Below are 14,189 nucleotides of genomic sequence, written 5' to 3'. Positions count from 1 at the left end.
AAATCATCATTTAAACAACTTCAAGAAAGATGCCGATTCATGCTTCACAATCCAGGAAGCTCCGGCAATTCAAACTGTTTAGTCAAACATGGTGTCCACCCAGGCCTTATCAGCCTTAGGTGTAACCGTGACTTTAGCAATTTGAATTTTGAAATTCTTAGACTTAAGAGGTGGATATTGTGCATCATAATCAACCGTAATTGATTCTTCAGCCTTTTTCACTTCAGAAGTTGAATCTTTCTTCTCAACTTTAGGTTCAATTTTAGGTTTCCACACCTGTTGAGCTACTGCAGCCCTCTTATAAAATTTATCATTTTGATTTACCAGCTTCTTTACGGGTTCAGTTTTTACTTTCAAATTGTCAATTTGAACATTTTTCTTCCCAACAACTTTCTTCTTAACATACATCGGTGTTTTACCCTTTACATCAACTTTCTTTTGTTGAACCTTCACAGCTTCAGTCTTAGGCTTCACATATGTACACTTTCGTGCAATATGACCAACCTGTTCACATCTAAAACACATACGAGTATCAGCTACCCTACTCGTGCCTTCAGACTGAGCCTGTGAAGCTCTCTTCTCAAAAAATTCTTTGTTTGATTTTGAAAAAATTTCTTTTTCTTCATCAACAAGTGAACTTGAACTATTTACAAACTTTTTCTTTTCGACATACCTCTTGTTTGCAACATTTCTTTTATGAAATGGTTTACCCCCCTGATAACCACCCGACCAATTGTTTCTGTTGTTATTGTAAAAACGTGGTGGATAAACAGTTTTCTTGTTATAAACCCTCTGTTTCTTTCGACTCAGATTGTTCACTGCTGACAACTCGACTTCAACCAGTTTGAAAACATTTGTCAATTTGTTCAGATTAACATTCTCTAATGGAAACTCAGAATCCGAAAATAACTTATCCGATCCCGACATCTTGTACATGACAAGATCAGATTCGTCATATAAGTTGTTTTTGGACTTTTGCTTCGGAATGTATTTATCTAGAAAACACCCATCCTCCTCAGAAGTGTCACAATCCGGCTTAAGCACTTTGTCTATCACACTTTTCACCACATCATTTTGGACACCCTCTTCATTGGAAGACGTGAACGTGACATCAATGTTCTCAGGAAGTGTAACATCACTTTCTTCCTCAATTTCCACCAAACTAGACTGCTTTTTCGTGTAGTTGTCTAAAATTGGCGGTGGAACTTTGTGAAACCCTACACCCGTTCCATCAGAAAACACATCCTCACCAGCTTTGTTTTTACCTATAGGTTTGGGAACGATGTGCTGCAAAACAAAGCTAGCTGAGCTATAGCTGTTTAATTTCAACTCAATTCTTTCATTTTCAATCTCAATTTCTTTAACCTTAAGTTTTAATTTTGCAATCTCATCCAGTTGTTCATTAATTGATTTTTCTTTTAATTGCAACACAGCTCTTAGATGTTCGTTTTCTTTGAATGTTTTTCCATTTCGATCATCACTGTCTTTCACAACGCGTTTAAGTTTCTCAAATTTTTCGGAGATCTGACGGTTTTCCAGAATTAACTTTTCATTTTCAATTGTAATTTTGTCACATTTAGTTGTTAATTCATTAAACCGTTCAGTTGAAACTTTTAACTCTGTGTCACGATCGAGAATCTGATCTTCAAAAGTTTTAACTTTTGATTTCAGATTTTTCAATTTCTCATCATTCAAATACGTGACAGTACTACAAAAATTGCATTGTTTGTTGCAATTTTTGCAGTCAACATTTCCATCGACTTTATTACCTGACCTGGATGTTGACACACTTTGACTGACCTTCTCTTTTGACTCAGAAACATAAATAGAATCTACCTCAAGTGCTTTCGCAGCTAGCACTTGGTCAGCCATTTTCTCTGAATTCTCAGTTGTCGACTTCCTAGTCACATCGATCAACTCCGTATCAACCATCTTCGATCTCTCAGTCTCTGCATTTTCTTTCTTTTCTCTCTCTTCTTTTTCCTTTCTCTCTTTTTCTTTCTCCTCCTCAATCATCTTCGAAGTTGGTGTTCCCCACCACTTATGCTGCCAGTATTCATCCTCTTCTTTGTACTCTTGAATGATGGCTTCAATATCTAGCGTTTTGTCATCAATCGCCACATTGCCATACCGATCAAGATAGCACTCTTTGTCCGGATCCCAACGATTTGCTCTTCTTGCTTCCAAGTATACACCAGAAAGTCTGATAATCTTTGTTTCAGCAGTCATTTTCCTGTATTGGTACTTCTGTTCCTCTGTACGATCATCTTTCCAAGGAATAGGTTCATCATGACTTGCCATGAAAGCATAACCAATGGCATCATCTTCCGGCAAAACCTCTTTGCTCCAATCGTAACCCTCATCATCATAGATCACAGCTAAAGCCCTTGACTTTTCTCTTTGCTCTTCAGCCTGCTTTAGTCTGGGCGGCTCCGATTTATTCTGATGGTAGATTGCCTTCTTGTAATAATCGTCACGAAATGGATTTTCAGATTCATCAACATATGCATTCCGACATTCTCGCTTGAAATGGCCCTTTTGTCTGCATTTAAAACATGTCACTTTTGACTTATCGAACCCAAGCTTTGTTGACGGACCACCAATTGATTTCCTCCCGGTAATTTCCATAAAACGTTGCGCACGTCGAACAGCACTTGCCATTGCCCAACGAATGTCAATAAGCTCCATTTCCTCGGGATCTATCTGATCGTAGTCTTCTTTGGTCAGATTTGTATTTCCGATCTTTCCGGCTACCAGACCTTCATAGGACTCCAAAACAGACGCTAGAAAAACCATCTGTTGCTTGGCCGATTCTTCGTCAAAGTTCTGTGCATTCTTCAAATCGATTGCAATGTTGCAAGAAAACTTCGCATCAGAACGATTTGCAGAAGACGTAGATCCACTGTGATAACCACTGTGGCTTCCACTGCTTGAACTGCTTTGACTTTCTTTGTTTGTTGAAGAAACATTCTCAGCAGAAAATGCTGTTTTCGGAGAAGTAGCTTTCGGCATCAAGCTTTTTGGATAATACAGATCCAGATTCTGCTGATAGGATGAGTGATTAACTTTGTATGCTTTCTTCAACTCTAGCTCATGGCTTTCAAGTCTCTCAATCACAACATCTGGTTTCAATTGGTCAGGAGCAATAGTGTTCTTTAACATCAACGCATAATATCTCCAATCCATCTCGTCTGGTAATGAATCAAACAGTTTATCTACAAGTTCTTCCGGAGAATACTCAATATCATATCGTGCCAGTTCCAGCTTCAGATGACCAAACCGTTCAATCATTTTACACACTGATTCATTTTTCATACATCCAAACATATCAAATTCTTTCCGGAGAAGTTTCTTCTTATTCTTTATAATCTCAGTACTTCCTATACATTTTTTATTGAGTTTATCCCATAAATCTTTTGCATTTGAGTAATCGATCAAAGAAATGATGTCTTCTCGGACAGATTGGAAAAGCAATGCTACACACTTTTGTTCTGCCACAAAATTATCAATTTCTTCAACTGATCTCAAAGCTTCACCATTCTTCTTTCCATTTGCATAGCCATTTTTCATGCTTTTCCAGCTTGGAAATGCAAATGCCATCATCCAATCTTCAAACTTTGTTGCCCACCTACTATAATCCTCTATAGCCATAAGCTTTGGGGGTTTGTTGAATGTTCCGAATGTGCTCTCGGACTCCCAAGCTTCTTTCTTTCTTTCTTTCGGCGGACTTTTATCTTTATTGCTTGATGACGTATCGTTGTTGTCCGTACTACCCGAGAATGCGTACATATCGCTGAACGGATTTAAGAAAATATCATCCATTTTGATTGTACCTGCAAAATCAAACAACACTTAGAAAAATTTTGGTTTTGAAAAATATCAGTTCACAAAAGCGATCCTGTCTAAACAGTTTGACAGAAAAGCGGTCCAGAATATGTTCGTAAACACGGACCAGACAGTAATGACTAAGTCCTCTCGAGCGATCCACAGTATGTCAAATTAGCGACCGAGAGTATGTACGTTCGAGCGATCCAGAGAATGATCGTTCGAGCGGTTCAAATACTGTCACAAAAGCGATCCAACTTTTGTTCGTTGGAGCGATCTAGAAGTGTTCGTATGAGCGGTCCGAATGTGATCGTTCGAGCAGTTCAACAATGTTGTCCGTTCGAGCGGTTCAGAAAGTTAGATTGTCCGAAAAAGCGATTCCAATTGTGAATTTTGAGCGATCCAATCAGGTTAAGTCCAGAAAAGCGATCCAATGTTCGAAAACGCGATCGACAGATTTTAACCAGTTTTTACCATTTTTAGTCCGTATTTTCACCTAATTCTTTCTAGGGTTTGTTAAAAGTGTGTTTTACACGTTATATTTAAATTTTAGACAATTTTGACCGTTGGAACCACTGAAAATCGAAAAAGTATGAGAGAAAGTGAGTAGAAAAGAGAGATTTCTGCAGATCTATGCTGTCGTAGTATGAACTCCTCGTCCTGAGCTCTGATACCACTTGTTGGACCGTTCTATGACCCGAAAAGTCAGTCGAAGTAGTTCATCTTTACATACGAAGGCGGAATCAACGTAAGTAAAGTAACAACAGCTAATCCTTTCAATTCCTTGTGTTTATATTGCTTTCTAGTAAAATTTCAGCAGAGTTTCGGCACCGTAGCACACACATACATCGTTACAAATGATGAACCGCTCAAGCCTATTTATAGAAAACTTGGGTCGCTTATGTGACAGTCCAAATAAGCGATCCAGCACCTTGTCACATAAGCGATCCACCCTAATGTCCTAAAAGCGGTTCAGGCTTCATGACAAATAAGCGATCCACAATATTACATTGACACATAAGCGGTCCTAAGTCTATATTACACAATATTTACACTTTAACCCCCTATAGACCAATCTTGACTTCAGACTTTTTGTAGACGCAGTCAACAGACATTCCGTGCATCAACAAGTTGCATAGGCGTGAGGTCAATAGGAAAAAGATGGTCGTTAAGGTTCAACTGGCAGTTGCGAAGAACAGAATCAAGAACAACGGGTTCACCATTCGCAACTTCGACTGTCAAAGGCTTACCTAGTTTCGTTCTAGACACGTGAAGCAATGGCTCAAAAGATAACGACACAAAACTCTTATCGGCCCCTGAATCAAAAAGAACAGATGCAGGTTGATTATTAACAAAGAACGTACCGTTCACCACCTCGTTGTCTGCTTGCGCTTCAACAGCATTCATGTTAAAAGCTCGTCCACGAACCTGAGCTTGAACCGGGTTCACATTCACCAATCTTGGACACTGATTACGGTAGTGGGTCAGATCCCCACAGTTGTAACAAGAACCTGGTGGGAACTGAGGTCGTGCTGCTTGACCTTGTTGCTGAGCAAGAGGCTGAGCAACTTATTGAGTCGGGTTCTGAGCTGCCCGATTCAAATTAGCAGGAATGCGGCAGGTGGCAGCAAGATGACCAGGTCTTCCGCAGTTAGTGCATTGACGACATTGGAGGTGCGGTTGATGATGGTCGTTACACCTGTTGCACAAAGGTGCGTTGCCAAGATAAGGCCTCTTGGCAGGTTGCTGTGCAGGCTGATTTTGCGCAGTCTGAACCTGTGCAGTAACGGCAAAATTTTGGGAAGCCTTCCGCTTCCTAGACCCCTTCGAAGAACCCGCATCACTCCCCTTCTTGTTTTTACCTTTCTTGCTATCCTTCTTGTCAGACTCCTGCTTCTTACCCTTCTTGTCACCCTTCCTGTGCAACTTACCCTTTCGAATCTGCGACTCAGTCAACGTTGCATATAGTTCGATTGCCTGACGAATGGTGGTAGGTTTACTACCAGTAACTATGTCTTGCACAGAGTCAGGTAGACCATCGATGTATCTTTCGATAGCCTTATCAAGTGGGGTAACCATTGTTGGGCATAACAAACTCAACTCTTCGTACCTATCAGTATATGCCCTGTGCTCGCCAATAAACTGCTTTAGATCGTCAAACTCCCTTTCCAATGCTCGTAGTTCATGACGAGGACAAAACTCACTCATCATGAGAGTCCTTAACTCAGCCCATGTTTGTGCTAAAGCAACTTCTGCACCACGATCTCTCATAACCCCATTCCACCATGTAAGCGCCCTCTTCTGAAAAACACTAGAAGCAAACTCGACTTTGCAATTATCAGGACACTGAACGTGACGGAAAGTATTCTCAATGCTCTCGAACCATTGAAGGAGCCTAGTTGCCCCCTCAGTACCACTGAACTTGAGTGGTTTAGCCGAATTGAAGCTCTTGAAGTTACAAGGAGCATTGTTGTTATTTGCTTGGTTCAACTGAGCAATAAGATTTGGGAACGCAGCAGCCATACGCTGTGCGATGATTTCTGCCAGTTCGGCATTGGGTAGCTGATTTTCGCGTCGAGGAGGCATGCTAAAAAGAGGAAAACATGAGAGGAAACGAGTGAGATGATTAGATGAAAAGAACAAGACGAAACAAAATCAACAAAGCAAGGATGGTGGTCAGTCGTCCATATCACAAAGCAAACAAATGACACACAGTGACTAATCAAAGTAAATGGGTCCATAAATAATGCTTAGCGAAGACATGCTCGCCTATAAGTGAACACTCACCCCAGGAGTTCCCAGGTAAGAGTGACTGGTCCGATTATGTGGATTTGTACGAACACTCTAGCCTTAGACAGAAAACCCAGGGTACAGGCATTCACTCTTCCAGTTTGCACGTGTTCACACCATTTAGAACCCAAAACTTTGACGAGATTTTGAAAACTTGGAAGGCACAAGGACAAAAGAATCATTAAAACAAATGATAAATTTTCAAAATCAATTTGAAAAATCAAAAGGGTTCAAAACCATATAATAAATCATTTGAAAACAGGGGATTGTTTTTCAAAAATCGTTTCAGAAAACCGGGTTCTTGTTTTGGTGATCACCTAAGGATAGGTGAAGTGCATGTTTTAAAATCTAAACACAAGACAACTTGTGTTGGGGTCCTAGAAAGGTTATAGTCTAGGTCAAAGCATTACTAATAACCTAATTCCCTATAACCATTGGCTCTGATACCAACTCTTCTGTCACACCCCGACCACGTAAAACATCAAATCGTGGCGGAAACGTCAGGGAGTGTTATAACATAATTATTGTTCACAACCAAGGTAATTAAAATAATATTTTATTCATCACCCAAGGGTGGAGTACATCGTTCAAAACAAGAACCAACATGTTACATTGTCTTAAAACTACTGAAATAAAGAGTACATAACGTAATTAAACTAAGTCTAGCTCTGTTTTATGTCACTAAGGCCCGAGTCCACCCTAGCGTGCCACGATCGTCCTATGCATTAGCTCCTGAAACACATGTGAAAATAGGTACGTCAGCATAAAAATGCCTGTGAGTAACATTGGTTTTGTGAAAGTAGGATTCATGACTTAAGTTTAAGAAAAGTGTTTAATAAAAGTTAGTCATGAACCTTGTAAAATGTTTTGTTTTGTTAATCATTTGAAAAGCGATAAAATTAGATGATATGTATAAATAAAAGAATTATTTATTGGTTAAAGAATAACCAAGTAAAATAAGTTGTATAAAACAAGTTGTTTTTGTAAAACGAAGCCTTGTGAAAATATGTTATTTGTGTAAAAATGTACAAGTTCAAAACTAAATGATTTAAATAATGCTACGACATGTAATACAATACAAGCACTTATATATAGGAAGTACCAGCAGCGTATCCACCATGCTTGTATCATACTACAAACATATCGTTACTTAAGTCATTAAACAAACCACCAATGTATAAAGTCCATGTTTAAACCAACCATCAAATGTTCTTGTCTAAACCATTGTCATATGTTTAAAAGTCCAAAATGTAGTCATGTATGTGTAACAAATGTCATGTATGTTAAGTAAGATGTGTTTACTTAAACCAAATATAAGAATGTACAAAACAAAGTATTTTGAGTATATCAAAAAGTTATGTTTTGCAAAGTAAAATCATGTTTTAAATGATACAAACATTTAGGTGGTAAGTTAACGCATACATTCAAGCCTTGAGACAGACGGATAACCTTAAGTAAAGGTTATCAAAAGAAATGTTTTCGGATTCAGTCATTCCTTTCATCCAAACCAACCCAGGATGTCAGGAACGGGATTTGTCAAGTCCTGTGGTACCATTACTTACTACCGAGCGGCGTAGCTAATGTTAATGAATGTATATAAGTCCCGTTTATGCAAACCAAATGTCATACTAAATGTAAACATGTTATATGAAAACGATGTACTAAGTATGCTAAGTTAACATACAAAGCAGAAAAGTCATGTAAATCAATGTGCTAATATGCTAAGTAAACATATGTAGCAAAACAATGTAATGTAAATCAATGTGCTAGCATGCTCAGTCAACATACATAGCAAAATAATGTAATGAAATCATGTACTATAAGTGTACTAAGAACATAGCAAGCATATGATGTGAAAACAAGAAAGCACGAAAGTAACAAGTAGGCACATGTGTTTCACCCCAAAATGTTTGGAAAACAGTAAAAGAGGGGACTATGTACTCACTTGTGATTGCTTAGAAGTCTTAGGATAACCACCAAGCAATGCTAGTAGATCACGGAATCAAACGACACCTATATAGGTATCTACATTAATAAACGGACCTATCGGAGGATCGGGTAGTACGAGGGTTCGTAAACCAAATAAGTAGGGGAACTTATGTAACATGGTTTAACAAAGCCTACGTACTAAAACGAAACCTATCCTAAGTGCTTTTGACCCGTTACGACTCGTTTAGGTAGCTTATGCTACTTTAACGCGTCGTTTGCGTAAAACGCATTTGGAACGCCTAACTAGCCCTATGACAAGCAAGATATGCCTTAACATGCTTAATATTGTTGCTAAATCAGTTTAGATGTCAAAAATTATGTTACATAGGTTTAAAATGAATTTTGGCGTAAAAAGGGTATTTTGGTAATTTACCTAAGGCATAAGAACTACTTATCATACAACTACTTAAACATCGTGACCATAAGGTATAACCTTGGAAGGTTATTCCCTATACAAGTATGGTCACCTAAAATGCTTGGTCGGATCCTAAAGATCGACCAAATGGGTCGGGTTCGTAAGCATAAGCGATTGATTAGATCGCTTACCTTTACGACCCTAAACAAGCACAAATCTAAAAGCGACGAGCTAAACATGCTAAAACATGATTAGTAAAGTTAGAAAACAGGTTTGGTATTAAAACAAACGGTTTTAATACCCTAGAGTAGTTTGGTTACAAAATACGCGAGAAAACGCATTTTGGCCGAAACTACGACTCGTCACTGAGCCTAGATAACGTGGTAATCAGTAGGTATAGTTACTAGGGACTATAACCATTGTGATTACGCTCACGTTATGAAGTTCAAACGAACTTCGCATTGACCATAAACTGGTCAATGCAGAAAGTCAAACAAAGTTTGACTTTCGGACTCGAAAAGCAATAAAAGAACGAAGGAACACTTACAAAGGGTCCCCGCAAGATTGAACTTCCGAGTATTCTCAGGTATGAAGTGTTAAAGCACCCCAACTTAGAGAAAAAACTCAGAATTCAAGTGGGTTTTGCAATGGAGATGGATGGGTATTTATAGGAAACATGGAACCGTTAAGATCGTTTCTTGTTCCCCAAGCGTTTAATCTCGACCGTACAACACTTACCCACTGATTTACAAACCCATGGGAGCCCATAGGATTGTTAAAAACCATTTGCAAGTGGTTTTTGGGTGCTAAACAGCTGCAAACAGCTGTTTGCAAAAAAATTGCATATCTGGGGAGGCCATGCGGCCCGCATCAGGATACACACAAACTCAGGCGGGCCGCCTGAGCTTGTCTGATCAGCACAACTTTTAGAAATGACAATTTTAGCCCCTGCATGCTTTTAAGTCCATTTTCGACACGTTTAAGGCCCGTTAACCTCATTTCAAGCCTCTAAAATGAAGTTAAAGTATAGGGAACTCAAAACATGCTCTAAAATATCTCGGATGTCGGTTCGTTTGGTCGTACGATCGCGATGTTCGCTTAATTACGACGGAATGCGCATAAGCGCGAAAAACGATCCAAATTGCGCGACGAATGGATTTTTCTCATGCCAAACATTAATACATAATATTTTAATGCTTAAATAAATTTGTGGATGTCCGGATGTATTCAGAACGTAAGTTATGCGTGAAAATGCAAACTTATGCACTTTTTGACGCTTTTAGTCCCTAAATGAGCATAAAGTTTATTTTAGCACACCGAACCCCTCAAAGCCTATTTCTAAGCTATGCAAAGGATATTTAAGGTGTGTTTAACTTATGATCATGTTCCGGAATGTTCGTTACAATTCAAATTGGCATACTCTCGCAGTTTGTCAATTTTAGTCCCTGTAAGCGAATTAACTTGATTTTGCCATACCAAAGCCTTCAAAACTTATTTTCTAAGTTATGTAAAGGTTATTTAAGGTATGTTAAGCATAAATTGATGTTCTGGAGTATTTGTCGCGTTAAACTGCTTGCATTTACGCACCAGTTTGCGTATAATTCTCCAGAAAGCGATATAGAGTTTGAAATCGAATAAAAGTCAAAACATGAAAAACATCAAACACAAATAAACAAACATTGGGATCAAATAACTTTATTTCATTGATAACTGAATTGTTTACAATGATTACAAGCACAGATGTCACACGAAGTCGTCCGTAAGGAGCGTACGTCCGTAATGCGCATCGAATCCGTAACGAGTCCGAAATATAAAATATTTTTATTTTATTGTCGAAGTTGTCCGTAACGACCGTACGTCCGTAACGCGGGTCGAATCCGTAAGGTGTCCAAAATATAAAATATTTTTATTTTATCGTCGAAGTCGTCCACTGTACGTCCGTAACGTGCATCGAATCCGTAATGAGTCCAAAATATATAATATACGTCCGTAACAGGCGTCGAATCCGTAACGAGTCTAAAATATAAAATAATTTTATGTTATCGTCGAAAATCTGTAACGAGTCCAAAACGTATAATTTTTTTAATTTTATCGTCGAAGTCTTCTAGTAACGCGTGTACGTTTGTAACGCGCGTCGAATCCGAAACGAGTTCAAAATATATAATATTTTTATTTTATCGTCGAATTCGTCTGTAATGGGCGGACATCCGTAACGCGTGTCGAATCTGTAACGAGTCCAAAATATAAAACAATTTTATTTTATCGTCGAAGTCGTCTGTAACGGGCGTACGTCCGTAACGTGCGTCGAATCCATAACGAGTCCAACATATATAATTTTTTTATTTTATCGCTGAAGTCGTCTGTAACGAGCGTACTTCCGTAATGCGCGTCAAATCCATAACGAGTCCAAAATATATAATATTTTTATTTTATCGTCGAAGTCGTCCGTAACGAGTGTACGTCTGAAACTAGCGTCGAATCCGTAACGAGTCCAAAATATATAATATTTTTATTTTATCGTCCTAGTCGTCCGTAACGAGCGTACGTCCGTTACGCGTGTCGAATTCTTAACGAGTCCAAAATATAATATATTTTTATTTTACCATCGAAGTTGTCCATAACGACCGTATATCCGTAACGCGCGTCGAATTCGTAATGAGTCCAAAATATATAATATTTTTATTTTATGGTCGAAGTCGTCCGTAATGAGCGTACTGCCGTAACGCGCGTCGAATCTGTAACGTGTGATCTTTTTTCCTTTATTATTATTGACTGGTCTCCTCTGTGCAAGTATCTTCACAGGCTGATCTTCTCTTCCATCACCGCTAATAGGAAGAGTCGGGAGTGATGTACGAACGGGGATCTTTTTTTTTACTGCCTCTTGTATAAGAGGTTGTGCGCTCTCGCACACGGGTTGGCGTAATACTTCGCCTCCTTATATCATCAACAGGAGTGCGACTTATTATACAGCAGCGCCTACGTCACTATAATAACCCTTTCACTTGGCTATCACCCGGAGAGTGGTCCACATTTACTACCGGCGATACAGCCAAAGAGGTTGGGGATGAGCACGCTATCCGAGATGAAGATTGTCTGGCGTTTTTGGGGTAAGCACGACCAGCCCTTGGTGCTAAGGTAGCTGCCGGCACAGTTCAACCTGGTATATCTGCCAGCCGTGTCAGGTGAGGTGGCCGGATATGGACATTCTAGACCTGCCACAGCTGCGCGGACCACCCAGGGTGCCTCAGTTCCCACGGCATGTTGGGCCCTGTCCTGCCCCACGAGCAACGACGTATCAGCAGCTACGTCACGATGTTGACAGGCTGACATATGTGATGGAGTAGTTAGTTGAGGAGGCGCAGGAGCATCAACAACGTGAGGGGTTACCTCCATGACCCTTCCATCCGCCTCCAGTATGGCAACAGTATCAGCAGCAACAACATGAGCAGCAGCAGGATCCACTGCCATAGTATTTTATCTTTTGTTATGTATTTAGTATTTAGTTACATCTTATCTTTTGTTATGTATGTACAAACTTATGATGTATATAATAAACTTATGCTATATATATCATATCCAGTCGTATTGAAACACTATGGTATTTTAATTTAAACAGTATAGCATGAAAACAGTATAATATATTCGAACCGTACCCGGAATAATTAACGCTATAAAAATTTAACACTGGTATAATATTTTAAGAGTGAATTGCAAGTTTTGTCTTTACCTTTATACCTAATTTCAAGCGGTGTCCTTTATATTGATAGGGGTTAGGATATAATAGGAAGTTTATTTGGCTAGGAAGGCTAGGAAGTAATCTTGACCATCAATAGATTTAATCAAGGGCTAAGATTAAATGAGTGAAATTGAAAATCAAAAAAAGAGGCGCGTGGGTTGTGTAAGGGCATTCTAGTCACTCCACCACAATAGTTTCTCTCTCCTCTAATTCCAAGCATTTTTAAACGTTATTAACTTTTTCATACGACATTATTTTTTTATAAAAATTGCACCAAAAAATGAGCGTTTTTTTATCTTTAAAACGAGTATAGTATTGCTATATTTTCGAAAAAAAAATCGAAAACTCAGTTGCGTAAAATGCAATGAAACAAAAAACCAAAAAAATGACATTTTTGTAAAAGGCAATGCACTAAAAACACAAATAAATGTCTTATTTGTAAAACACAATGGTCAGAAAACGCAAAGAAATGTCTTATTTCTAAAACGCAATTGCCTTAAAACACAAAAGAAAATGTACTTTCTAAAACGCAATGGACTGAAAACACATAAAAATGTGTTTTACCTAAAACGCAATGCACCAAAAACACAAACAAATGTCTTATTTCTAAAATGCAATGGCCAGAAAACACTTAAAATGTCTGTTTTCTAAGACGCAATGGACTGAAAACACATAAAAATGTGTTTTACCTAAAACGCAATGCACCAAAAATACAAAGAAATGTCTTATTTATAAAACGCAATGGCCAGAAAACACTTAAAAATGTCTCATTTCTAAAACGCAATGGCCTAAAAAAACAAAAAAAAAAAGTGGTCTCTCTAAAACGCAATGGACTGAAAACACCTAAAAATGTGTTTTACCTAAAACGCAATGACTAAAAACACTTCAAAAATGTGTTTTACCTAAAACGCAATGACTAAAAACACTTAAAAATGTGTTTTTTTTTTTTTTTCTAAAACGCAATTGCAGAAAACACATAAAACTCTCTTATTTCTAAAACGCAATGAACACATAAAACTGTCTGTGAACTCTATGTGAATTGTCTGAACCAGAGAGTAGCAAATCAAAAATTGTCTGAATTGTCTACGAATTACTGTCTTCGAAATGAGCCAATTTCTGGAAAATTAAATTTTTTGATGCATTTTTATTAGAGGAATTTGATCGGGAAAAAAAAATTCCAGCCAGGGGCTCTGCCCCTTGGACCCTGCTACCATGGGCGCTGCCCTCGGACCCCGCCAAGATCGTAAAACACAATGACTAAATCAAAAACCTAGATCGTAAAAATGAAATTAAAGAATTTCTTACATGAAATCAAAAACCGAGAACGTATATAAACTCGAAGTGTGCAAATAGGCGGTAATAGTGTGCAAATAGTGAATAGTCTGGGCCATATATACTTAGGACCCCTTGAAAGCTTAGGACGATGAAACCGCCCAACTCAAAAGACACATAATATTTAAAATTGATTTATTAGATAAATTAAAGTTGTTGAAA

Source organism: Helianthus annuus, chromosome 17 (assembly GCF_002127325.2).
Source record: "Helianthus annuus cultivar XRQ/B chromosome 17, HanXRQr2.0-SUNRISE, whole genome shotgun sequence".
NCBI classification, from domain to species: Eukaryota; Viridiplantae; Streptophyta; class Magnoliopsida; order Asterales; family Asteraceae; genus Helianthus; species Helianthus annuus.
The sequence above is the reverse complement of the archived record's forward strand: the minus strand, read 5'-3'. Positions refer to the sequence as shown.